This window comes from Thermobia domestica, chromosome 12 (assembly GCF_964235325.1).
Source record: "Thermobia domestica chromosome 12, izTheDome1.hap1.1, whole genome shotgun sequence".
NCBI classification, from domain to species: Eukaryota; Metazoa; Arthropoda; class Insecta; order Zygentoma; family Lepismatidae; genus Thermobia; species Thermobia domestica.
The window spans coordinates 112,501,009-112,528,376 of record NC_137465.1 but is presented as its reverse complement, the minus strand read 5'-3'; the positions used below and the strand labels follow the sequence as shown (position 1 = coordinate 112,528,376).

General features: G+C 35.4%; 1 protein-coding gene across 1 annotated transcript in view; it reads left to right on the top strand.

The window, feature by feature from the left end:
- The window catches only part of LOC145666078 (limbic system-associated membrane protein-like), a 743,072-nt gene extending 721,638 nt beyond the window's left edge, over positions 1-21,434 (top strand). Inside the window, exon 6 of the mRNA XM_081733173.1 lies at positions 21,240-21,434. The gene's annotated coding sequence lies outside the window, so the exon portion shown is untranslated. The remainder of the gene's footprint in view (positions 1-21,239) is intronic.
- The last annotated feature ends 5,934 nt before the right edge of the window (positions 21,435-27,368 follow it).

Genomic DNA, 27,368 nt, shown 5'->3' with positions numbered 1-27,368 from the left:
AGAGAAAAAGGATATGCTTTGAATAGGTAAAAGTTTATACAGCACTTGCCTAATACTCTTGGGCGATTCTCCAGCAATGATTTCTTCTGTAAGTTATTGTTTACCTTCGGATGCACGATGTTCAGGTGATGGGACCCAGAAGGCTCAAACAGAAGCTCGGCCCAAATACAATGAAAATCAGATCAATTTACGTCGCTGAGGAATTAAGAATTCGAACACTATCTACAACAATGTCATTCTTGTTGCTAATACTACAAGGCGTAATCGTGTACATTGCAGTGGCAATCGTGGGTAATGTTTTGACCAAGAATTGCGTAACGGTCTCTCAATCCTCGTCGTAGGTTAGTTTGGTCTACTACTGCTCCACGTGTGCTCTCCTCCGTCGATTTTGTTCGAAAGCCTGTCATTGAATGCTCCGTTCAATGTTTCGACAGTTGGCTGATGAAACGCAAGGTGCAGATTGACGTCAGATGAGGTAATTATTGTAATGTGGACAAAGAAACAATCTGCATATTCACTGATTCAAAAAATACATGAATGGAAAAGAGTCAACGTAAAATATATTTCTTTTTTGTGTCTGAGCATGTAAACAAACTGTAAGTTGCGTTGAAATAAAACAGAAATTAAATATAATTTTGACATCGATCAGATAATGAGAATTCACTGTCCATGATTTCAAATATATATAATATTTGTCATTTTCCCAAAATTTCAGTCCAGCATGTTATTAGTGAAAAATTCCTCATATCACATCATTCTTTGTGTTAGACACGATCTCTTCACAAAAGGGTTCCATGGCTCGGTCAAAGGTTATGTGGCTTTGTGATGAGCAACATTTCATTGGTATACTTACTCGGTGTTCTTTTGTCTCCTGCTACATTCACATTCCAGCAATTATATCATAATCATTCAGTTTCAGAATTCATTCGTCTCCTTCAGCCTATAAGATTGAAAATTTGCAATACATACCATTCCCCGCTCCCCATTCGTCTGCTCGCATATCGTCAATCAGTAAACGTTTAAGGAAGATAATTATTTATTGTGGCTCTTAGATTCCTATTTTTTCAACATCATCATTAAATATTTTATTCTAATAATAACAGTACTACTCCCAAGTAATACTGATAAACTGCGTATTTCCGAATATTTTTTAGACTTCCAAACTATGCTATGCGTAGGTGATGGCAATCTTATAGAGCATCTATGGCCGGCCGTCCATTAATAGACAAGGGATCAGAGGGAAAGCAGTGAGGAATATAGAGAAGCCGTTTTTGCAATCAAATCAACCTCCTAAGAATCGGCAATATCTCCTCCGCTAACCATCTATTCAAATCGGAAGTAGTTCAAATTAGTCATTTCCGGTGTAAACATTTATCGCTATAAAATAGAAAAAGTAACAAATAGCGGGAAGTGGCTTTTTGTGCAATATTCAGTGTTTCAAGGTAACATAGCATGAGTATCCGCTAAATTCTACGAAAACTGGGAGTGATTTGATTTTTTATTTCTTCTCGTTTCAGTATTGATTTTCATAGAGCAAAAGCGATAAGATAAATATCAAGAATCGGTTTTCTATAATCGATTCAGTGTCCCAAGAATAGGCACCATCTCACCCGTTTCCAAACTATTCAAACCGGAAGTGCTTTAAATCAACCATTTTTAGTTTCCATTTCCATTGCTACAGAATAAAAACGGTAACAGATAACAAATGTGTTGTATTTCATTTTACTAACAGATAACGAGAAACGGGTTTCTGGGATTGGTTCAGCGTCTTAAAAGAACATACTATTACAACCTGCATTACTATATGGAAACTGAAAAATTATTATCGTCGGTTTGTACACTGATATCCATAGAGCAAAAACGGAAAAAAAGTTATCGGGAAGTCTGTTTTCAATTCATTCACAGTCCTTCGAATAGATTCTATTTTCTCGTTATCCCTCTATTCAAATAGAAAGTAATAGATACCAACTGTTCTCGATTTTAACGTCGGTCTCCATAGAGAATCTTTGGAGAAAGAAAGATCTCAAGATCTCAAGAAAACACAGAACCACCATACGCAACAGTCTACCAAAACCGGAAGTGGTTGAAATTTACTAATTCCGATTTCAACGATTGTACGAAAATTTTAACATACAGCGAGAAGTGGTTTCTTTCTAACTATTATGATTATATGGAATACACTATTAAAACCGGAAATGGTGTAAAATTTACTATTACATCCGGATTCAATAGGATTGACTGGAGTCAATTGTAACACATTTTACATTTTATTATTTTTCTCACAAGTTTATGCTCCAATAAGTCTGAAAATTATACAATATCTTAAGTGAAGCTTTGTTGTTCCATTCTATTTTTTTCATTCATGACAATTTCTAATATAGGAAGTTACGAAGCATTTTATGATGTTTACGGGTCAATTGTAACAGAGCTTTGGAACAATTGTAACATGATGCCTTTAATGAAAAGTACAATATATATGGCATGGCAAAACAATAAATATGATTAAATAATACTGATAGGTTTAACAACGGATAGAGATAACAAACTAAGAGTATAAACTACATCCTCAAATTTAAAAGTAGACCTATTTAGAAATATACAATTTCCACGGGTCAACAATATGCCTGAATGATGAGTTTCTTGTTACCGGTACCCAGGCACGTAGCCAGGATTTCGTGAAGGGGGGGGGGTCCGAATCATGAAATACTGTGGTCATCACACCAGGGACTCGACCATTGAAAACTATTTTACTGGAACATATATTGGTTCGTTTAGCCAGGATTTCGTATGGGGGGAGGGGAGGAAGTGACAAGAAATTCTGAAGGCCCAGGATCTCGATCAGTCTAAACTACTTTATTATCAACATATATTGGTTTGTTATGACAATAAAAAGAGGATATGTTGGTAAGTATTTTAAGAACAAACTATGAAGAAATCTCGAGTAAAATAATACTAATAAAAAAACTTACTGAAAAAGATTTAATAATGTATTTACGTTCTTCCTCTGTTTATTCAAATATAACAATTTTCTTTTCATTATGACCTCAACTATTATAAAAAGTACATATTCACTATTATAAAAAGTACATACTTAATAATGTCTTGTAAAATATTTTACAATATCTGCGCTCCTTTCTCTGTTGAATCAAATGTTAACAGAACTTTCTTTCCATGTAAATTTTTGTTTTTATAATTCCGTCAACTAGTGTCTGTTCCAAATGACAGGTAAAAGAGCAGTAGAAAATTGTTTTTGAAATATCATGTTTGACACTGCAAGGATGCGATGACGAAAAATTATGATAAAAAATGTCCACGCTGTTACACAACGGCACTATGTTTTCGGAAGCTTGAAATCTTCCTGCCTAGTAGCAGAAATTCTGAGAATTAATTAACATTTCTAGAAATTTCAAGTTCCCTGGCTCTTCCAGGATATTATGCTCACCTCGCCACCACATATTGCAAGTAATACAAATCTCCTCATAGGAAAAAGTAACCAAAAGCTTCCTGTAGTTTTTTTGACATTGATCCTTCTTTTTCTCATTTCATTTTGTTTCGTCCTTCCTTATTTTTTTTTTCATTTGTGGTCTCGAAGGGGGGTACGGACCCCCTGGACCCCCCCTTGGCTACGTGCCTGCGATACCGTGCCACATTAGCTAGAAATAGCTTTTCTTCGGCCTAACTTAAACTTGGACAAACAAGTCAAGATTAAAATATGACGTAACATAAAAATTCAAGTCAGTGACGTATAACAGAGAGAAATATTCCCAAAAATATAAATTTGGTCTATTTCCCTTAGTTATCATTGAATTATATGAAGTAAAAGTTAATTTTTAACGTAAAATGAATAATAAGAGTCGTTATTATACAGGGATTTCCATTTCTACTTTCGCCATATGAAAGAAAGTATTATACCTAACTGTACTAATAGACACTCACACTGCATTTGTAACTCCTATACAATCCCTCACACAACGACGCGAACAGAGACTGCGCTACTGTGTGAGAAAGATTAAGTAAAACAAGTGAAAAGTTACATTGTTGAGTATTTCTGATTAATCAGAAAGGGAGCCTATTTGATAAATGAGACTTTAAAAACTTATATGCTATTTAAAGACATCAGAAGAAAGGAACACATTGAAACATTAGGCTATTCTGATACAACATCGAAAAACAGTGATCCGCAGTAACCATAATGATATATTACACATTAAGGCCACCAAGGTTTTTTTTTTTTTTTTTTTGGCGGGTTGGGTTACTTCCTACGTACTTTTGGCCCCCAAAAAGCATACTTAATACGTACATTGTTTTATTAATTACATTAAATGTATTATTTTCAGTCATATCTAGTTTATTTTCATAATGGTTCACGGACGATTGCAACGTGTTACAATCGTCCCCGGTCGCTATGTTATATATTCGTATCCGTTCAGCAGTCAGTGATAAATACGATGATTTCTCATAATTACACTTAGTCAAAGCATGAAACACAATATCCACGTTGTCACGGAAAGAACATAGATTACACATGCACAGGGTATTTGTTTACAGTAAACGCATGTCTATCGAAAGAAAATAAAAATAAGTCAGTTAAAAATTTACTTACGTCTGTCAAAATCACGTTCCTCCTTCTCCAGTGTCCACACTTTACTAACGACGTTCATTTTTTCTTGCCACATGTATATTGCATGAGTGACTTTAATGACATGCACAAACGATATTACGAAACTCACTTCTACAAGTAATGGCCAATGTTACGATTGACCCGCGTTACAATTGTCCCCGGTCTCTCCTACTGATTTCATAAAGCAAGAGCAGTAACATATATAAAAAGTGTCTCTCTCTCTCTTTCTTTTTTCAATCGATTCAGCGTCCCAAGAGTAAACTTCACCTCCTATGTTAATTTTCTGTTCAAACTAAAATTCGTTCTTTGTAACCATTTCCTGTTTCTACGTTCATCACCATAGAACAAAAACTATAATAGATATCAGAAAGAATTTCTTTTAAAATGATTCAGCGTCTCAAGACAATTTACATCAACACCCGTAATTTACACAAACTGGAAGTCGTCCAAATTTACGACTACTTCGGATTTCAATACCGATTCTCGTAGACCACAAGAAATATAGTAAGGAGTTTTTTGCAATCGGTGTCAATAATATGTTTCATTTCCTCAGTTAGCCCTCAATTCAGAACGAAAGTGTTAGAAATCATCTGCTTCCACTTTCAACGTTGGCCTCCATATAAGAGGAATGGTAATAGATGGTTACAAGCAGTTTTTTTTTTCTTGGTAGTCGATTCATCATCTCAAGTGAATATACTAACTGCACTCCCAACAATCTACCTAAACCATGAAATGGCTGAAATTTACTAGTGTTTCCGGTTTCAATACTTACTTTCATAGTGCAAACATAGTAAGGAATATCGAAAACCGGTTTCTTGATGCAGATTAAGCGTGCTAAGTATAAGTTTTTTCTCCACTGTTACCTATCTGTTCAAAATGAAACTGGTGAAACTTTACAATTTCCAGTTACAACACTGATACATAATGAACAAAATGTAAATAGATAGTGACAACTCGCTTTCCGATATGGATTCAGTACCACAAGTATACGTTTCAGCTCTATTTCATTCTTGTATTGCAACCAAAGATGATAGACATCAATTAAAATTTCCGATTTCAATATTAATGTCCATACAGCAAAAGCAGTGAAAGATAACGAGTAACGGCTTCTTGATATGGTTCAGCGTCTGAGGAACAGATTCTATTCTATGGAGATTTATTAAACACTTGCAGGGACATGAGTTTAGAAATAATTGCAGAGAAAACTAAATACATGGAAGTTCGTCGGGATTGTAATACGGCAAATTATGGATGAGTTAACATATCAAATAGTACTTTTGATGAAGTGGATACTTTCTAATATCTAAGATCAATATTAACATACCAAAACCATATTCATGAAGAAATTAAATGTCGACTAAAACAAGGGAATTCGTGTTAGTATTTAATTCAAATTCTCTCGTCGTCGCGAATTCTGTCGAGGAATTTTAAGTTTAAAATATATGAAACGATAATCATGCCTGTTGTTCTGTATGGTTGCGAAGCATGGTCGCTTATTCTGAGAGAAGAATGTAGACTCAAATTATTTAAGAAGAAGATCCTGAGACCCAAGAGGAACGGGAGTGGGAAATGGCGGAAACTTCATAACGAGTAATTGCATATTTTATACTTTTTTTTACCAAACACTGTCAGGGTCATTAAATCTAGGAAGCTCAGGTGGATAGGTCATGTAGCCAGAATGGAAGAAAGTAGGAATGATTTCAAAACTTTACTGGAAGTCCAATCGGAAAACGACCATTAGGAAGTCCTAGGTGCAGATGGGAGACAATATTAAGATGGATCTCGCAGAAATAGGAATACAAAATAGAAACTGGATCCAGTTGGCTAAGGATAGAAGTCAGTAGAGAGCTTTCGTGAGCGTGGCATTGAACTTCCGGCTTCCATAGGCCATAGAGTTACTCAGTTAGTTATTCGCATAATTTGGAAATCAAATGTAGTTTCACACTGAAATGAAACTCACTTGTCTTTTCCATTCTTTTTTTATATGTCTTTTTAAGAAAAAAGTAAATCAGTGTAAAATGGAGTGAACTCTACTGAAAAATAATTAAAAAATAGTAAGCCGTCTTCTTTTTTCAAGGATGTCATGTTTATTTCGATACAAAGAAAAAGAACTGCCTGTCGCTCTTTAGTTCTTTTTCGTCTAATTAACTGTCCTATTACAGAAAGAGCGTATATTCTTTTTAAAAAACTAAACAAATAAAGTTCCACACGATGTTTAGTAACGTTTCGCAGCTAAGTTTTCTTTTGAAGTGTTTATATTTATAAAACATGACAAAGAAGCAGTGCTTAGTATATATATATATATATATATATATATATATATATATATATATATATATATATATATAAGAAACGATCAGGGATTTTTTTGTTTAAACTTTCCTTTACAAGTTTTAGTAGTATCTGAGTAAAATTTGCGAAAAGTAAAGAAAAAAATCAATTTATCCCTTGAAGCTATTTTCCTTTGTTCTGAGGAAGGTTTATAAACTTAATTTTTTAGGTTATTATTCTTTCGTTTTGAGAAAAAAATAAACACGCCTCTTCTTTAAGATGGAAACAGCTCAAAGGAGCACCCACTCTTGCAATATATATATATACATATTATAAGCATTAAAGATGCCTTTTTTCCTGGTAACGTAAGTAATTATAATATTATGTTCCTTATTTTTAATAATGAAAGGAAAATAAAAGGAGTCAGTAACTTAGGGAAATATATTTTATTAAAGCACCTTTTAAAGCACCTTTTTGCCTCTCTGCTCCGTTTCCTCTTCCTTTTCTTACGTACTCTCCGCCTATCTTTTGAATTCGGAACAATCATAGTGTGTAGCAAACACAGTTCTATGTTCCGATTCACTGCTTTAATTTTAAATCATTTGAATACATACTTAAACTAATCACAGTAATCGAAACAGTGAACCGGATATAAGGTAAACCAATAATAACATCTATTTATTTACTGCTAAGAAGTTAAACCTGATTTAACTTTTCTTTTACAAAAAAATCTTTTGTAATTTGACGCGATAAATCTATGGGTACAGGCAGTGGCGGCGGTTGGACATTAAAAGTGGGGGGGCAAGACATGATCTCAATATTTGTATATCAATGTTAGTTTTCCTTGTTCCTTCTCACATTTTGTTTGACGAAAGGTTGTATAACTATTAGGATACTCTTTTCCAGTTAAAATACCGTATATCGTGTTTCATATTTTTAAAAGTAAATTTGCAAGAGCAACGCAAGTAGATACTAGCCCTTTTTACTCTTAAACAACGAAAGTGTAAGAAGAGATTTGATTCCTTGCTCAAGAACATTTTAAAATTCTGTCTGGAAAATTGTGTGATCAGATTAGGGGCCTATTTAATAACAAATTTGCAAAACAAATAAACAGAAAAAATAATATTAATCGAATAGTAATGAAAAATGAGGCTTGGTTTGCAAAAGTTACATTGAAACCGGGGGTTAATGAACAACTTATATTTTTTTCCACGCATGCTATTAAATGTATGTTATTACTCTTAGGAAGATAGTAAATACTAGAAGCATATGCTTCGACATTTAAACTGACACACAATCATAGTCAACGTCTTGCGAATAAAATCAGAAAAATAAACACACTGCTGAACAAGACTGCACTTATTTAATATAAAAACACTTATTTAATATAAAAATTGTGTTTTTATATTAAATAAGTGTAGTCTTGTTCAGCAGTGTTTATTTTTCTGACATTTAAAGAAGTACTTTTGCAGCTTCCCGAAGCATGTTCGTTGCATGTACAGTTTACACTTTCTTCGAATACGTACATCAAAACTCAACAATACGTAGAATCACTCCAAAATAATCCTAAAACATAGAATTATGTTGAATTCACTAAATTTAATTGTATATACAAAATTGTATATGTACACCCCTAAACTCGTATATTACACTGCAAACATTGCCGCGCCTTTGACGTGGGAAACCCGAGTTCGATTCCTGGCGGGAGCTCATGTGGTTCGTATTCCACGTTAATCAGTAGGTCCTCGTCTCATATAGCCTCACTGCTGAACGGGATGTTAAACTAAAAAAAAAATCAAATCAAAATATTCCTTAGTATTAGAAAGATGAAAAGACATTTTAGGAACTTTCGATTTTTGTGCAATTAAAGAATGTACGAAATGTTGTATCAATTAGTTCCAAAGGGGCTGATTAACATATTGAGCCCTTGTAAGAAGAATGAAAATACACTCGAATTATGGCGCTCCAATAGGTTAATTTTGGGGCCATTTTTTGTGGTAATTAAAACGCAATTCCTGTAGCTTTCTTAACTGAACCGGAAGACAATACATACTCACGGGACGGAAATATTTTATGGCACAATTGTTTTCCAAATGAAACTATATACATTAATGGGTCATTTCAAAAAAGTTGGGGGTGCCCCCCCTAATCGCCGCCCATGGGTACAGGTCCGGAGTTATGGAGTTGACCGCACCAAGGTAAAGCCTCGTGTCAAAGTCAAAAATTTCACGATTCGGTTGACTTGTAAGCGCATCCTGCCTTTCACAGTATTCGATCTTCGATCAACCTGGAAATGAACCAGTTGTCAGTTTGCAATAAATTTGCCATAAACCGAGAAACTCTTAACAATGTGGTATTCTTTCTTTACTATAGACTGAAAATCGTATTCTGACTTTTGAAATTTACTTGCTCTTTTATATTATTTTAATCTCCATTCTCTCTCTCTCTCTCTCTCTCTCACACACACACACACACTCACCTCACACACACAATATTCGTTCCTTCTTTTCCAAGTGCAAGAAGTTTGCATCCATCTTAACAGACATGTCTGCGTACGACAACGAAACGTAGAAAATGCAAGTTATTATAAGTAGACTATTATATCGATTATAGTAAACTAAATCGCAAATTTTGCGAACGTGCGTGTAGCACTTACATATTATTTGTTCAAGCTTTAATGTTGCGTTGCATTCCGATTGGCGAAATTTTGAGAAGACTGGAAAGGAATCCAGTGCATTTCACATTTGACCTTGAAGTAACCTCATCCAGAATTCGAGATTGCACCATTCGATTACTCGCAACGAATTGCGTAGGATTGTGTCTACAAAATTTTAAGAAAATAAGTAAGTCAGGCTTAAACCTATGATTCCTAAGTAGAAATCCTATCTAACCTAACCTAGTCTAACCTAACTTGACAATATACAAGGTGTTTCGAAACAACATCGACAACGTTTGAGAGGTGGTTCCTAACACCAAGATAAGACAAAAAGTGCAGACCAACTTGGGTACCGAAGTCTGTCATTTCGGAGTTCTAGACTGCCGAAAACATGAAAAAATGAACTCTAAAGATCCATAGTTCCAGTACTATGGAACTTATCGTAGTCCGGTCAGGACTTCACTTAGGAACTAGAATGTGCCCTATTCAAATATTCAAGATTCATAACCCTGTGGTACTTCCGCAACATTTTTTTATAGAAGTAGTTGGTGAGTACTTTAAATTATATGCTCGTAGCCAAACTCTGTCTATAAAAATTGTTGCATGGGCTCCTTAGGATTATAGGTAGGTGCCAGAGTTTTGGAGCTATGAAGCTTTAAACTTCACTTTTTTCATGTTTTCGGTGACCTATTACTCCGAAACGAGGCACTTGTGCACCCAGGTTGGTCTATACTTTTTGTTTTATCTTGGTGTAAGGAGTCACCTCCTAAATTGTTGGTGTTGTTTTGAAACAACCTGTACATTTTTATTCTAATATACCACCTAACCACCTTGTAGGCTATTTTTTTCCTCTGTCTTTCATTCCCATCATGCGATGGGCGGGCCATAGAAGGTGACGCCTTCTCTGTGGCCAGAGTGATGTCTTTACTATGTGAAGAAGAGTATTGTGGGTGGATACAGGTTGCTAGTAGAGTGTAGATTCAAGCAGAAAGCTTCTCAGTATTAGCGGTGTTGTGTCCAATTATCGGAAGTGCCACGTGTCATGGGATGGGTTTGTGTGAGGTGAGGTAGAGAGGTTCTGCAGTGATGTCATGTGAAAGCATGTATTGTGACTAAAGTATTATCTATAGATATGAGGATGGTTTTGGTATATTCGACGCTCAGGGTTGTAGTCATCTGAATTGGTTTCCCGTTCATATATTGCCAGTAGATGGTCGATTGGAGGATATCCAGTACGAGGGAGGGCAGCGGTCTCATCTAAGAGGGCTGTAAGCGTTTCATGTGAGGTTGTTATATGATGTGTAATGTAGCGCGTGAGTAGGCGATAGAGGTGGTCCAAGATAGGAGGCATTGCGCTGAAAGCCAAGCTAGATACCCGTATGTCATAGCTGGCCGGACGAAAACTTTGTATGTATAAAGTAAGACGTCAGCATTTAGCCCCAGGTTGTGCCCTATAAGTTCCTTAAGAGGTTGAGGCGACGACGGATGTCTTGCTCAAGAGCGGCTAGGTGGGTGCGCCAGGTGAGGTGTTTATCGAAATGGACCCCAAGATATTTAACGCTATTGCTTAACGAGATTTCTGAGTCCAATACCATAATACGGAGACGCTCAGGATTGCGTGTGGGACAGTACTTGTGTGTCTTGCGGGCAAAAAGCGTCATTTGGATTTTGTTGGGGTTTAATTTCAGTTTCCATCGTAGACACCAGGAGATGAGGTTATCTATTGCTGCTTGTAATTGGAGATTAATGCGATCGACAGAGGATCCAAGAGCAAGATAGGCTGTATCGTCTGCGAACTGTAGAGCATGAATTGGAGGTGGTGGAGAAGGCATGTCGGCTACGTAGAGGATGTAGAGAAGGGGAGAAAGTACGGATCCTTGAGGGACGCCTGCTAATAACTTTACAATAGTTATATGAAGTGGGAACAAGAAATAATTAAGGGAATCAATAATTTAGTAACAAGGACACATTTAGTTGAAAAATGTACGCAAATTAGAAAGAAAAAACTTATTAAGAAATTATAAAAGAATAATATGATAACTGAAATAGGTAATAATAAAAATCCATATACTACCGTGAAATGAATGAACCATAAAATCATACATGTAACTTCACTGACGAAGCAGCGACAAAATATAGAGGAAAGTAACCAACTTAAGCAAAAAGTTTATAAGAATCGTTGAGTAATAAGCATAAAAATATACAAATATCTACTTTGGTCCCATTTTATCTTAAATGTAGCTATTTTTATTTCTAAAATAAAGACATTTATTATATAGCAAATGTTTACTGGAGCAGTATATCTGTACTCAGGAATGTAACCACGATGGGTGGGAGGGGTACAAATTAGGTCCGACTCCCCAAAGTGCTTCTTGTCCTACCTAAAATGAAATTCGACTGCATGGTGTTTATTTAAACACGTTTACTTAAGAAAAAGACAAACAATAATAATAGAAGAAAAAGAAATGTCATATTTTATACTGGAAGACTGGAAATTTGAACATTGTAAAAATTGTTGCTTGTTTTTCCTTTCAGCGCTGCAATTGTCAAAAGCGCTGCAACACATGTTTAACTCTTTTCTGATCATCAGTTTAGATATCGAATTTCACGCTTCTAACTTAAGCGAATGCTCACATTAAGCATTTTCTGAATAAATAATAAACAATTTTAATATTAGAAATTGCCTCTTTTAGGAGCCGAATTTTTGAAAAAAAAAAAAAAAAAGACCGAAACTCTGAGGTGTATTTATGAACGTCGCAATGTTGGAATTTTGTAGTCTTCACAATAACGTTTTTGGATGCTAGTTCAAGTGTCTAACGCCGTTGTTATTACTTTCCTTATGCAAACTTTCATTTTCTACATATAATCGGTTTGAAAATCTCGTCTTACCTTCGCATGCGGACCCCCTAAGAGAATTTTATTTGATTTCGTGGGAGTTGGTCAAATACTCGTTCTGCTTCTTATCAAAAACTGCAATTTATATCGTCATCCTTATCTTCTGTTGGGACATGTACACTCATGTCCAAAATTATCGTCGCATGTCTATAAATATGTTTTTTGTGGTAATATAATTGATAACGAATTCGCCCGGTATTTCTTACAATTTTAGCATATATATAATCGGCAAAAACATGAATGTGTCAAATTTCATGTCAAAAGGGTAGTAAATAAGAACAATAAAACGAAAATAAAACTTACTTGTCCATTTAGCAACATGTTGTTTTACTCATTCTAATTTTCGTATTTATAATTCTTTCATTAACAAATTTAATTCGCTTAATTGCTTAAGTTATTCGTTTGTGAATGGAAAACCTATTTCTAGTTTGTGATTTTTATTTCCTTCCCCGTAAAAGAAAGTAAACATTTCCCGACTTCACTGCTCCCTTTCCTTCTCATCTAGCTTTCTGAACTCTATTAGGTCCGTACTATTTAAGTATTTCTCTAACTCATTTGTTACGGATTTTAACGCATCTGTCCTATAAAGACTTCTTATGTTCCATGTTCTAAATGCCATGTCCAATTTACTTTGTTCAGATTGTGTCAAGTTATCAGTCGTGGTCCGAGGCTTCTGCGAATGTTTCTGAAGAAGCATCTTTTTCACGCCAAACCCCCAAGCAAGGGGACTATCTCTTGTAGTCTGTCAGCAATTGCTTATTCAACATAATGGGGGGCGCGGTGGCTGAGTGGTAGAGCGTTCAACTCCGGTGCTTGGGGTCCCTGGTTCGATCACAGCTCGCGCCGTGTGGACTTTGTGGTGGACAAACACCGTGCTTGTGGTTTTTCTCGGGTTTCTCCCGTTTCCTCCCACTTTCTTCACTCCACCATTTCATTCATTTCTCATCATCACCATCTCCTTTAGCCTAACCGGCATAAGCGTGGGACGTAAAACTGAAATATTTGATTTCATTTTTTTTTTCAATATATTAGCAACTAGCCTCTATATTTAGAGGCCTTCTAAATCCTCAACCTGATTACACGCCATGCTGTGGTGACAGGAACCCACATTACATGGTTTAATATCCTACAGTATATCTAATTCGAATAATCAAAATGCATATTAAGTATTTCTATGGAAAATTTAGTTACATAGTTATCATTGTTCAAAAAAAAAAATAATAAAATATTAAACTTTTTTATATATAGAAGTCAGGGATTTTGGGATTAACTCTATTGATTCTAGGTGGTTTGGGTGCAAACCTCGCGGCCAGAATTTCGCGGCTACAACCTCGCGGACCAAAACCTCGCCTGGCCAAAACCTCGCCTCCCAAAACCTCGCGGCCCAAAATCTCGCCAGGCCGAAACCTCGCCTGGCCAAAACCTAGCCGCCCAAAACCTCGTGGGACAAAATCTCGCCGGGCCAAAACCCCGCCTTGCCAAAACCTCGCCGCCGAAAACCTCGCGGGCCAAAATCTCGCGGGGCCAAAACCTCGCCTGGCCAAAACCTCGCGCCCCAAAATATCGCCATACCCAAAATCTCGCCTGACCAAAGTGTAAATGTTCAAACAGATGATAAGGATGACGGTATAAAAGGCGCTGTTTCAGAAGAAGTATCACGGGTATTTGACCAAGTCCTGCGATACCATATGAAAATTCTATTTCTGTATTAGAGGATTTCAATGTGAAGGTAGGGCGACAGGATGTTTTTAAACTGGTTATAGGGAAAGAAAGTCTGCATAAGGAAAGTAATGACAACTAACGAGGTTAGTTTCGTGAACTTTGGAACATCCAAAAACTTAAAATTTTAACAAAAATCTAATAATATTTATGAAAATATGAATTAATATATGAGTTTTTACGACGTCCCTTGATTATGTCCTATAGGTTAAAGGAGACGTAGATGACCAGGATGAAGGAAATGATCGAATAAAGAAAGTGGGAGGAAACGGGAATAACCCGAGAAAGCCCACGAACACGATGTTTTGTATCTTCTTCTTCTTCTTCTTCTTATTATTATTATTATTATTATTATTATTATTATTATTATTATTATTATTATTATTATTATTATTATTATTATTATTATTATTTGTAATGTGGAATTGCATATTAAGAAACACATTGGGTAAATATTAAAGAAAAGTTTCATTCGCGGCGAGATTTTGGGTGGCGAGGTTTTGGCACGGCGAGATTTTGGGCGGCGAGGTTTTGGCCCGGCGAGATTTTGGGTGGCGAGGTTTCGGCACGGCGAGATTTTGGGCGGCGAGGTTTTGGCCACGCGAGGTTTTGGGCGGCGAGGTTTTGGCCCGCGAGGTTTTGGGCGGCGAGGTTTTGGGCGGCGAGGTTTTGGCCACGCGAGGTTTTGAGCGGCGAGGGTTTGGCCACGCGAGGTTTTGGCCCGGCGAGATTTTGTCCCGCGAGGTTTTGGCCGGCGAGATTTTGGGCGGCGATGTTTCGGCCGCGAGATTTTGTCCGTATCCCATTCTAGGTATAATAATAGGATCACCTCGAACGTGTTTCCATCTCCTAATACGTATCTAGACACATCTTACATATTTCCGCTTTTTTCCCTTATTCACTTCAATTTCTCCCTGCTCAAATCTTACGATAACATCCAAACTATACCTTGAGCTACTCTTCTGAATTAGGTTTCAATTTTCCATTGTGATTATTAAATTTAGGCACCTTTGTGATATAACCATGAATCTCAAAATGTTTCTATTACAAACATCTCAATTCTTCTTCTTTCACAAACATCTCAAGTATTCTATTAAGTCGAGTAATTCTACTTGGGGTGTGAGCAATACATTTCCTATTACATGGGCTATCATTTCTAAAAGCTATTGACAAGTTCTACGTTCTAATTTAATATTGGGATTGGCCGGGGTCAATGCAACCCTAACACCATAAGTATTGCTCCGTATTTTAACAACATTAATTAACCTGTTATCAGGAAGTATATCCTCAAATAAAACATATTAACAATAGGATTATTCATCAAATAGTCAATTCTATTGCCTTGGTTTTCTTTAGATTCCCAAATTTGAAACCAACTATTCTCCAATTTTTTTTCTGTAGAAGAATAATTAAATTATATGGTCTTGCTATATTTACATACTTTCCCCATTATATTATTTTCCACATGATCTAAATTACTCTTCACAATAAGGTCTTTAAGGCAATCCTTACATTTGGCAGTTTCTAAATAAATAATAGGAAATTTGAATATTATAGAAACTTCCCTCTTTCCTTAGTTTAGAAATTTTCGAAACCGCTCAACTTGATGTCTTACTTTTCTTAGTTAAGAGTTCACGTATCGAATTTCATATCTCCAACTTAACCGAATTCTTACATTTGGCACTGCGTAAGGCTTCTTTCACATTAATACGGCGATTTGCTTTCGCCGTTCGCGGCTGTTTGCCACGTGAGAAGTGTACCCTTTCATATTACGCGGTGTTTTGCCGCGGATGATAAATATGCGAGCAGGATTGCTGTACAACTGAAGAAACAAAACCTTGTGACTCTTGTCGTGTTATGATGGTTGCAATGGACATACGCAAAAAGTGTCTTCTACTCGCTTTGTTAAGACAGACAGAAAAACAAAACAAAACAAAAAAGTCAGACACATATGAGTTCATCCTTTTTTAAAAGAAGTGGTATTTTGACGGATATTTTTCTATACTGTTTCCACAATTGATAGACTTGAGCAAAATAGCTGACAGGTTCTGGATATTTAAAATACCATCAATATATTCACCTGTTGTGACTGGGAAAACCAGGATAAAGTTCTTTCAGGATAGTCGGTGGTTGAGATCTATCCCAGAATCCCAAATCAACACTCAACCACTGAGCCTAAAGCTAATTTCTAGGCATTATTATTATTATTATTATTATTATTATTATTATTATTATTATTATTATTATTATTATTATTATTATTATTATTATTATTATTATTATTATTATTATTATTACAGTATTTCGGGTTTATTCTTTTGTTTTGAGCGTTCCAACTATTGACTCAAGTCACTTTAAACTAGAGATGCAAGGGCTCGGAAAAAAACCGGCTTTTTTGGAAAAAAACTCGGTTTTTTCTGCTTTGCTTTTTTGCTTGGGAAATTTTGGGCTTTTTTCAAAATACTGCTTTAAATTGATAAAACAGACTTTGTATCGCTTCTCTATAACACAAAAAATCATTTAATTAGTGGTTGATGCTGATAATAATATAAAACATCGAAAATAAACTATGAATTTCGAAAAAAATATTTCAAACAATTTTTCTTCAACATATTTACATTATGAATTCCACAGGATTAACCAATGTATATAATAAGAATTTTTTAACCTCCTATATACAAAAGTAAGCAGAGTTGGCAAGAACCGTGGTTGTTTTTGAAAATGCCAAAAACCCGTTTTTTGGGGGATGTTTAAACCAGGCTTTTTTGGTTTAAACCAGGCTTTTTTGACTTAGATTTTTTGCTTTATGTATTTATATTACATATTCACAGAAATAAGTTTGTTTCGCCTTGATGTTATTATGCAACAGCGGGGTTATGCCAGAAGAACTCCCATAAGCTTAAAGAAGTGCGGTCAGTAAATTTCTTAAGTTGAGAATCTCCCGCCCTAGCCATTGGGAAAATCCCGTCATTACTTGAAATGTAAGACAATAACGGGAAAATCCTGTTATTGCTTTGCATGTAAAATTTAAAGGTCAACGTACCATAATCAGTACGCTAAAACTGAGGTATTAAATTACAAATTTAGTACCGGTACGTAGATATCATTGAAAGTCCAATCCAAGCTAATGTTGGAAGCTACGTAGGCAATCGATAAATTTTGCCAATTTCTATCAATATATTTAAGCAATATTGGCTTCTTTATAAAACAACACGTATTTAGGCATGCAGAAATATACAATTTGGTTTGTTTCGTATATTTAGGCTTAACATCCTTACGAAATACCGAGGTTATCAAGGAGAAGACTTTCGCTTAAACTGACATCCGAACCGCTACTTGGGTTACGCATCAAAGAAGGTTTGTGGTTCGACCGAGAATTGAACATGGGACACCTTGATTAAAAGGTGAAAGGGAAATAAAACTATTGCAGGTGGTTTGATATCTGGAAACGTTACCATGAAGTTCACACGATTCGTATTTTTCATTCTTTTTATTTTTGTGGTTTAAACCAGTTATTAAAAAAAAAAGTTGGTGTAAACCAGCCAACCCTAAAAGTAAACACTTCTTTTTAAAGAATACACAAATAACTAGCAAAATAGTATGTAGTATTTTTACTTCAAAATATTCCATACCCTCTTTTTGAAACAAAATAAAATTAAAATAAAACATAAGAGAAATACTTAGATTTATATGATACACTTAAAGGCAGCACATCTAGAGCTTTTGGTTCTGTATATTCTTGAAATTCTACAGTTAAGTTTTATAGAACCATCATCACAGTTTACCCAATCCTCAAGTTTTCTGAATTTTTAACAAGAGGGATTCAACATATCATTACGGAACTCCCCCCCCCCAAAAAAAAAGACTACGGAATATATTTAAGTTAAGCTAAATACAACTGCACAACAAACATGACTGAGTGATTTGCTTTTGCGCTTCTATCGGGAAGTCCGGGATTCAACCAGCATTCTACCATTCTGACAAAGCTTTTCTTCATTCCATCTGTGAATGTAGAAATAGTTCGTGTACTGTGAGTTGGGCGACTTCCTTTTTTATTGTTTTTAAATCGTTATTATTACTAATTACCAGCAGTAACGGTTTTGCGAAGGTTAGGGGGGCGGTCTTTCGGACTGAAGCCCGTTCCCCAAAGTTACGGAATGTCTGCAACAAACGAAATATCTATTATTTATGCCTTTACTCATAAACTTTAAGCTCCCGTCAAATAAAAATTACGAATGTTTAAAAAAACTAAACATTAGTAAGAAACCCTTCCCAAAATACTTTTCTAAATCCGCCACTGATTCTCAGTATAAAATGATTTTTCAAGTTGTATCCGGAAGATTATTACTAAACATATAAACGAAACGAAATATTAGTTATGCCTGTACTCATAAACTTCAAGCACTTCCCAAATAAAATTAGGACTTTTTAGGAAACGAAACAATCAGAAAAAAACCTTCTAAAGTACTTTTCTAAATCCGCTACTGATTATTTGTATAAATTGGTATTCAAGGTTGTGTCCGGAAAATTATTGCTAAATCACTTCACAGCTACAGTATGACAGAAATGTGGAAGTACGGTTTGACGGATATATTGAAAAACGTACGCTTTGACGGATAAATAGAAAAACGGGCAAGTTTAACTTTTGCGCTAGAAGCTAGAGTACTAAAAGCTCTTAGAAATGAAACACGGATGACAGACTAGAGAAGAAAAAAGATGTCGATAACTCAAAAGTTAAAATAAAGTTAAATAGCCTCTAAAATTACCCTCAAATACTCCATTCTTCATGTTAGCTTTAATTCGTAAAACATGTGCTCCATCCATCTTGATGGTGAATTTCAGAGCGAAATATCACATTCAGGTCATGGAATTCTTATCTAACTATAGAATATACTATAAGAAAGCTATTTAGATAGAAAAATCATGAAGTTGAAAAAAGCCAAAATTTCCAAAATTCTCGTTTTTTCCCCAAAAAAGCCGGCTTTTTATGTGAAAAAAACCATCGATTCAAAAAAGCCGGCTTTTTTGCATCTCTACTTTAAACCCCTGCTCTAGTCCCTGAATTCAAAGGACTATTCAAGAAATTACAACCATAGAAGTGTTAAAAATAATTACAATATATATATATAAATACTCGTATATATAGTACGGCATATTTATCAATTGTCACAAAATATCACATCATAAATTCTCTCCTGCTTTGGGAAAGTATATTAAGGTATTATTACTAAAGCCCGAAACAAACTTTTATGTAACAAAATATATGTAACAAAATAAGACATAAGTATATAGCAAAAAACTGTAAAATATGTAATATTGCTGAAATATTTGATAGTGTATATTTTAATTTTGAGACACTACAAATTTATAGAATTATAAGCTCATTTATCCAGTGCTGCCCGGACATTTATTTCTCCCAATCTTCTATTACATACAAAAAATTATATTGATTTGGACTTTTTAATCAACGATCTACGTATTTGACACTTCGGTATTATCGGTCGTTTTCGATTATTTTTACATGTCATTTTTTCCCTTATATTGTATGTAACAAGTTTGGTTAAAATTACTCCAGGTGTACTAGGCTAGAACATAACCACATACACAAACACACTCCACACACATATATATACGTAAAACACACACATCCATATTATCGCAGCTACTTTCTACCCTTTCGTGGCAACACTTGCTCCCTCCTCCAACACCGGAGCGGCAGATCGCTGCTTATATGTGAAGAGGTCCATTGCTTGTAATGTTCCGCTTGGATATACGTGGCGATCTGCCGCGCCGCTTTCTAGCAGCAAGAGGCGGCTGTTTTTATTCGCCGTGTAAATAGGCGGTGACTGCCGCGCATATGTGAAGAGCTCCATTGCTTGCAATGTCTTTCTACTCTGCACGGCAATTCGCCGTCGCCGCACACGGCAGTTCGCCGGATAATGAGAAATGGCTGTAAATAAGGTGCGGAAAATGTTAATACTATAGAATATGACACTTTACCCCACTTAGGAAAGGAATTCCCGAAAACGCTTAAGTAAAAATTTCAGTATTTTTATGAGATGAAAGGAAATCTTTTAGTGTAACGTCCCACGGTTATGCCGGCTAGGTTAAACGAGCCGGCGATGATGAGACTGAACGCAATTGTAGAATGAAGAAAATGTGAGGAAACGGGAGTACCCCAAGAAAACCTACGCACAAGGTGTTTGTCCACGACAAAGTTCACTTTACGTGAGCTGCAATAAAACCAGAGACCTCTCACACCAGAAACGAACGCTCTACCACTGAGACACCGCGGCCTCCAACCACTATTTTCAGTTAAAAATTCAAATACAAATTTAAATCTACTAACTCAAGCAACACTTTTTGAACACATAGTGAGATATTTTAATAGCCTACTATAGAAATCGCACCCTTCAGTTGTGGAATTTTCATAAAAAGCCGAAAATGGTATTCCATTGTTTTTAATAGTAAGTATATTTAACGAGTTTTACCTTCGTAACTTCTGGGATTTGCGAAAAAAAAAAAAAAAAAGTTTGTTTGACAAAACATAAAATCTCTTTTTTACCCCCTTTAAGATATGTATTTCCTAAAATTCGTCGATGCCATTTCGTTTAGTGACAAATGAACTATTCTTTGAAAGTTTTATGTTTCTATCTACAGTAGTATGGCTTTGGCGATTATGAATCATTCACTTTTACCCTTTTATATAATATAACACAGATTGTCTCATCCTTATTTGCACAGTAATTTTTTTTATAAAGGAAGGTTACGCTTTTGTAGATAACAAGCTGTATTTCTAAAATTCGTTTTGGTTCATTTAGTGTAATAAATCTCTTCCTCTCTTTTCTTCAATCAGAATGTAAATATTTTGTTGTATATGTTTAAGAAAGTTATTAACTAACTTAGGAATTATGAACAATTGTGTCATACAGTATTACCATGATTAAAACCGTATGATATACGTTATACATAAAAATGAAAGTTATTATTTTTAAGAATGAAATTAATAAATGTTCTTTACAACCTGTAACATTGACATTCCTAATTTTAATACTTGCTTTCTCTGTTTTGTTTCAGGTCTGCGCAGAATGTGAATTCAACATAGTGGCCTTGAAATCAAGACAAGAAACTAACCATGTGGAAAAACTAATCAAATCATGACAGCACCTCGTATTTTATCTTATAAATTTTTGTTTGTTTTAAAAGAAAAGAAACGTTTTTGTTCCTGTAATGTAAAGATAAAAAAATATACGTATGATTTATTGTATATATATACACAGTTATTTTTATTTCATTTTATAGCCCCTGGATTGCTTTTAACATTATTAAGAATAAAGTGATGCGTAACATTTCTGAAATCAAGTTTTGTATTTGATAAGTTTGTACATTTCATGCTTCATTTTTAAGGAATTTGATAAATAATCTTTCATATTGTCATTCCTTTTAAGATTATGTTTCTAAGTTCGAGATCAGAAACAAGAAAATCTTCAAATTATATACATAAGAGTTTTTCGACGCATACATAACATAGCGGGGTGGGGGCCATTCAAATGTTGAATGTTTCGTTGTCATATATCCGAGCAAAACCCCACATCAATATATCCAGATCCTGCGGGTCCAAAGCTAACTTCGGGTGGTTTGCTCTCCCCTTCAGTAACGATGTCGTGTATGCAAAGATTACTCAGAAAATACCTGGAAAAATTGTATATTAAGTCTAAAATACGATTGTGAATGTTATATTAGTTATCTTGTGGTGGCATCCTAAAGTTATTCATAGTTGGGGCTAATACTCATGTATCGTGTACGGAACGATGTAAAATACAAGATGGTGGCATTCGTGCAGGATTGTTCCAAACTGGAGCAGCGTAGCGTCATAGGTTTCAGTTGAATAAAAGCATGATACGAGACTGATTGAAGTTCATTGCCACATAACAGCGTAAAACGGTGATAACTATATAGCCGAACACATGTTTACGAGAAGCTGAAATGTTCAAACAGGGCATAACCAGTGATGAAAATTCTACCGTCTAGGGACCTCATTGGCTATTAGTATTCGTAAAATTTGCAAATTGTAAAACAACGCAAAAGGTGAAACAAGCAATTATAAATGCTACGACGATTACCGCAAGTTAAAACGGTAATTTTACGTTGTGTGCACGTAAGAATATATGTAATGAGGCCCCAGGTCACTCTTTCACTGTAGTCAGTGAAAGCATCATTGTTAAAATGGAATACTTAATAAGGGAAAATTGGCGCATTACTGTATCTGAAATTGATTCACAGAAGGAAATGTACGCCACCATGTTGCTCAATGTGTACAAAGGTTCAGCAAACTTAGAAGGCATAATATATATCAACACTTGCTGAAAATCTAAACAAAGTTTTTTTTTTCACATGACTTTCATTCCCATCCGCGGATGGGCGGGCCGCAGAAGGTTATGTCTTCTCTAAGTTCGTCTGAATATTTTTATACCACACAATCTAGCATTGAGGTCGTGAGATTTCATTTTGAGTTTTATATAAATTGTTATATAGGTATTTTGTTTGAATTTTAATGCATCCATGGTATTTAGCATATATCTTTATAATTAGTAAAAAGATTGCTAAAGACTTACAGATTTTAGTAATGCACTTGCAACTTTCTGAGGCAGTTGTAAAGAAAAGAGCTATCTACTGTCTTGAGTTTGTAGAACGGTAGAGCTATCTACCGTTATATTGATTAACTTACAAACAGGAACGCTTTACATCAAAATTATATTTTGCTAAAATGTCCTCGCTGTGCCTTACTCTTCTGTCGCCTTCATAATAATCTCAATAGCAATAAACAACACAATAATTTGGAAAGAAAATCATTCAACACTTTGAAAATATTAAATGAAATAGTAAATTGTTTTGTAGGCAGATATTTTAGTGACAGGTAATCATGACATCATAAATTGGACAACCAAATTTCTGGTATATAAGGAAAGATCTGCAAAGAATTATTAGTTTATTTAAAGTGTTTTGTAGATACAGTAATATATTTTTTTACTTTCTCAATGTTTTATTTCTTTTAAGTTATCTACTGAAATTAAAAAATAGGATGCTTGGTGAAGGCCCTTAGAGCCCATAATAAATCATTTAATCTGAATATAGTTGTAATATAACATAATATAGTATAAGACGATATAATGTAATAAAATGACTTTTAAATTTCAATGAAAGACTTTGCGTCATAATCTTCCACGGACAGCCCTACATTTAAATAGCTAGAACTATATACTTACGTACATTACTGTATTAGACAGTAGTTCTTGAAAACATTGTATTACTGTACTAGACATCACAAAGCAGGGATGGTCATAGGGGAATAACGTGCAACGTGTTTCGGTGGAATTTAAGGCGAGGCAAAGGAAAATTTGTTAAATCTAATGAGAAAATTAAAACAAGTATATCCCCAGGAGTTCTAAAACGTTATGCTCCTACACGGTTTGGGTACAAAACCTCGCGGCCAGAACCTCGCGGATTAAAACCTCGACTGGCCAAAACCTCGCCTCCCAAAACCTCGCGGCCCAGAATCTCGCCGGGCCGAAACCTCGCCTGGCCAAAACCTCGCCGCCCAAAACCTCGCGGGACAAAATCTCGCCTGGCCAAAACCCCGCCTGGCCACAACCTCGCCGCCCAAAACCTCGCGGGCCAAAATCTCCCCGGGCCAAAACCTCGCGCCCCAAAATATCGCCATACCCAAAATCTCGCCTGACCAAAATGTAAATGTTCCAACAGATGATAAGGATGACGGTATAAAAGACGCTGTTGCAGAAGAAGTATCACGGGTATTTGACCAAGTCCCGTGATACCATATGAAAATTCTATTTCTGTATTAGAGGATTTCAATGTGAAGTTAGGGCGACAGGATGTTTTTAAACTGGTTATAGGGAAAGAAAGTCTGCATAAGGAAAGTAATGACAACTAACGGGATCAGTTTCGTGAACTTTGGAACATCCAAAAACTTAAAATTTTAACAAAAATCTAATAATATTTATGAAAGTATGAAATAATATATGAGTTTTTACGACGTCCCTTGATTAAAGGGGACGTAGATGACCAGGATGAAGGAAATGATCGAATAAAGAAAGTGGGAGGAAACGGGAATAAAACCGAGAAAGCCCACGCACACGATGTTTTGTATCTTCTTCTTTTACTTCTTTTTCTTCTTCTTCTTCTTATTATTATTATTATTATTTTTTGTAATGTGGAATTGCATATTAAGAAACTCATTGGGTAAATTTTAAAGAAAAGTTTAATTCGCGGCGAGGTCTTGGCCCGGCGAGATTTTGGGCGGCGATGTTTTGGCAACGCGAGGTTTTGACCCGGCGAGATTTTGTCCCGCGAGGTTTTGGGCGGCGAGGTTTTGGCCATGCGAGGTTTTGGCCCAGCAAGATTTTGTCCCGCGAGGTTTTGGCCACGCGAGGTTTTGGACACGCGAGGTTTTGGGCGGCGAGGTTTTGGCCCGGCGAGATTTTGTCCCGCGAGGTTTTGGCCGGCGAGATTTTGGGCGGCGATGTTTCGGCCGCGAGATTTTGTCCGTATCCCCTCCTACACATTGGTAATTCTTGGGTATCTGTGCGCCAAAATCACATTAGTGGGTTCTCTACTTGAAAAATTTGTCACATAGTGGCATATTTGTTGATTGTTTTTCCAAGTATATTGTTTTGTTTCTATGAATGTGAGTCAAGATGGCCACGATGGAGCGGACGGCAAATAGACAAACATTTTTTCTATTATTTTCAATATTTTGAAGGGAATACTTTTTTTTAGAGATGTGACTAATACTTCTAGAAGTAGTAGCAATTTTATATTTTTTATCTACGTAGTAGTATTTTGGCTTCACGTGTGTTTAGTATAGGTCCATAAACGTGGACCTCAGGTCTGTAATACAAATTCTTAGGAAAGTATCACACATTTCATGATACACAATACAACTGCTAGTAAAAGGTATTACGTTATACAAAACAAATTAAAAGCATATATGGCATAAATATTTAATCATCGCATATATGTACAGATGTTTTCCATTCGGGCAGTGATATAGCTGGGCATATGGCGTACTGGCCCCCGAACTTCAAATGGTAGTAGGTAATTTCTTTATTGTACACGCAACGTTTCATTATTTAAATTTTCCAAACTTATGTCTCTGGTACCCGCATTATTAAATGTTTACATTACTGCTGAAGTTAAGTTGAGAATCCAAAGTTGGAGGATTAGGTAGCGGGGGGGGGGGTGCGACAAGAGGTATTTTCCTAATTTTGAAAAAAAGTACGCCAGGTACTAAATTATTATTATTTTGATGCGATGTACACTTAAATAAGTGTTAATCCACTTTGCCTGATTCATATCTAATACTTGCGTGAACTTCGAGTTGAGACAGGAGGGAAAAGTACCCACAAATTGATCATTGGGGTCATATTATTCTATATTTCATTTTAGAATTTTGATAGGGCCAGATTTATCATCATAGGCATGATTATATTTAGTATTTTTGTTTTTGTTTTTGTTTTTAGAAATACCGGAAATTTGAAGAGTTCAGCCCGAACACCCTCTGCCCCGTAAATCCGCTACTGGTGATCAGTGTTACAATAACAATCATTTGTATTTCTTCCTACAGTAGTTATATTAATAAATTCTAATGTTTCTTATTTCAGTTGTGAAGCTGCCCGATGATCGTGAAAAAAGAACCTTCTGAAAGTACAAACAAAGGCCTAATCGGTTTTATGTTAAATGCAAAAGAGTTTTCCTGTACGAAAGATAATCCTTGTTTATGTATGTATATATATATTCACTTTAAATCAACACTATATGTTCTGCGCCCCAAGTAATAGGTTACTATAGTTTGAGAACTCCGAATGTACTTTTATTTTACTGCATTAATAGTTCTTTTTGGAATACACAAAACTAACTTTTATTCACATGAGCAGAGTTTTCATTACATTTAACAAGTATTTATCGTGTTAAATGAAAACGTAATAAATTAAGCATATAATATCAATCACATAAGCAGGTTTTAACACTACTTAAGAACCAAGGTCCCCGTATGTGGACCATCAGCTACCCCACTATAACGTCACCAAACAAAAATTCATATTCTTGTTATGTTCAGCAACCAATAAACCTTCAAAAAAAAGTGCAATGAAAAATTATTGTTGCGCTTTCCAGAAGCCAGGACCGAAGAGGATAAAACGATATACGTTATATTTTTAAATACAATATGAAAATGCTTTATCTAAGATTCCTTGGAAAGAGTATTGAAGATCAGAACGTCTGAGTAAGTTCCGAGTCAGATAATACTTTTTGTGGGGAACATGACAGGTATAGAAAGAGGAAAATCACCACCCTTGTTTCAAACAATATATTACAAACTCAATAGTTTACACAAAGAAAAAATAGATTATCAACGATTATGGCTAACCTATGTAGTCTCGTATCCTTCCTTTTTTTATTCTTTCCTTTACGATACGAAACCCAAGAAGGGAGTATAAAGCAGGAATATCAGCACTTGATATCAATTTGTGGATAATTTTTGATTTTCAATCTCGGAAGTTATCTCCAATATGGATGTATCACTATTTGAACATGTCTTTCTGTTTTTTCAGATATCTAATTAAACCTGGTGTTCTCATGCTTTTGACATCGTTAATTTCTGCGTATCTTATTACCTCTTATTTGAATTTAGCATAGTTATGATTTTTCTTCCAAGAACTGTTGCAAAAATCAAATTATTTCACTCATAACCCACAATAAAAAACATCCTCACAGTTTTGCATGTCTTCTGTCTTGAACACAATAGGATCAAATACTATACTGGACTGCAGGGTGTTTTAACCGTGGTAGACGGGGGTAGGGAAAAAGGAAGACAGGCGAGATTCAGAATTGCCTCGTGTAATTAACGTAATATAATTTTATTTGCAAATGCGTAAGTTTCATTGAATTAATTATTAAAATTATTAAAATTCTTGTTGCGAGCTATTATGATTTGGATCCCACGTTAAGCTTCAGATCCTCCTCTCATATAGCTTTGTGCTGAAAAGGACATTAAACTGAAATCCAGCAAACCAAATATATTAACTAATCTTGCTGCCATATAATTGCATTTTAATAAAGACTTCATCTCTTTAACAGTTACACATCTCTTTAATGCTTTTCAAAAAAATCTTGCAGGACATTTCGAAG